Source organism: Marmota marmota, unplaced genomic scaffold, assembly GCF_001458135.2.
Source record: "Marmota marmota marmota unplaced genomic scaffold, marMar, whole genome shotgun sequence".
Lineage (NCBI taxonomy): Eukaryota > Metazoa > Chordata > Mammalia > Rodentia > Sciuridae > Marmota > Marmota marmota.
Genome location: NW_026000222.1, coordinates 2808915 through 2810837, shown reverse-complemented (window position 1 = coordinate 2810837; position 1923 = coordinate 2808915).

Below are 1923 nucleotides of genomic sequence, written 5' to 3'. Positions count from 1 at the left end.
GATTTTTTTTTTTTTTTTTTTTTTTTTTGGTATAGAAGATTGAACTCAGGGGCACTCGACCCCTGAGCCACACCCCAGCTTAGTGCCTCACCGTTGCCGAGGATGGCTTTGAACTCAGATCCTCCTGCCTCAGCCTCTGGAGCTGCGTGTGCACCACTACACCCGGCTTGATTGGTTTTATTTTCGGTTCTAGAACTGAATTACAGTTCATTTCCTAAAATGAGTAAGTGCTCCAATGGCCTAAGCCAAGGAGGCTGGCTCCGTGGGCGGGCTTAAAGGAGGCAGAGATGGACTGCAGGGCAGATGGGTCATTTCCAGGTGGCTTCCCTTAAAAGGTGGCAGTGATTGCTCAGCCTAGGTTACTTCAGGTCACCTTGTGTGCAGCCATTCAAACAGAACTTTGTTACCTTGCCAGAGGAGACAGAGCTATTTGAGAAATCTGGCTGTTCTCTCTAGTTCTGACTGGAGGATGAGAGGGACAGCGTGGTTTCAGCTTGGTGACTGGGAATGTCAGCAATGTTTATGAGTAGCCTGGTGTGCAGGAGCTTGGTCTCCAACAGTGACCTGTGATTTTAACACCACTTAGGAACCCTCTCTCTCTGCCCAGACTTAAGATCCTCCCGCCTCAGCCTCCCGAGGAGTAGCTGGGCTCACGGGTGTGCACCGCTGCACCTGGCGGAAACCTGCTCTTGAACTTGCCAAGGGAATTGCCATTTGAACGTTGGCTTCAGATTCTAAAATGTGGGCTCTTCTGTTGTCCTTGTGCCTTAAAAAAAAATCTGTTTACTGCCACTTCAGTGGGTTGTGAGGAGGGATTCAGTGGCTGGATTCATCCTGTGGCCAGCCAGTTCATCTCCCTGTCCAACCACAGTGCCGCGGGGTTCAGTGCTGACCCGTCCCGGGCCCTCGCCCTTGGGGCTCACAGGAGACAAGTAGAACAAGGGTGCTCTGAGGGGTGGGGCTGGTGCCTGGGTGGGCTGGGGCGCTGACTGAGGAGGCAGCTCTGGGCTGAGGCCTGAAGCTGAGCTAGAGGGGAGGGTGGGGGTGGCAGGGGGAGTTGGCTCCAGGCAGGACCACCCAGGAAGGCCCTGATGGCCCACCTGGCCGGGACAGAAAGAAGACCATGGGCCCAAGGACTGTGAGGGGGCTCTGATGCCAGAGTGCAGGGCCCTGGATGTCTTCACAGGTGGTGACCCCAGACCCCTCTCCGCAGAGGGGCGGAGCTCTGTCCTGGGAGTGTGCCCTGTGTGGAGCGGTCAGCCCTCGCTGCCCGGTGCTTCTGGCCACAGCGCCCCACGGCTGCTTCCCTGCACACTGCCCCCATCCAGGGCCTGGCAGTGCCTAGGGACCCGCCTGCCCTGCCATGCCCCCACAAGAGCAGCTGGCCACCAGGCTCTTGGAGATGGGTCACCTGGGTGGCAGCACTCTGAAAGGGAGTGACATGTCCCAGGGGCAGTCTACGCTTCTTAAACATACTTGGGTTGCAGAATCTACTGACATAAAAGTTGCCATCTTAAAGTCAGGCCTGGTGGCCACGCCGGTCATCCCAGCAGCCAGGAGGCTGAGGCAGGAGGATCGCAAGTTCAAAGCCAGCCTCAGCAAAAGCCAGGCCCTAAGCAACTCAGCAGACCCTGTTTCTAAATAAAGTACAAAATGGGGTTGGGGATGGGGCTCAGTGGTCGGGGGCCCTGAGTTCAACACCCGGTACCCATCCCCCCAAAGTTGCCATTTTAGCCATGGTAAGTGTACAGTGGGTGACATTAAGTGCTTTCACGTCCTGCCGCCATCACCACCAGCCGTCCTCAACCTTCACGTTCCCAACACAGAAACTGCTGTGTTGAGCACTTGTGTCCCCCGCCCCCAGCCCTCGTGGCCCCTGCGCATCCTGAGGACTGGCTGTTCACTTGGCTCAGTGTCCCCAGG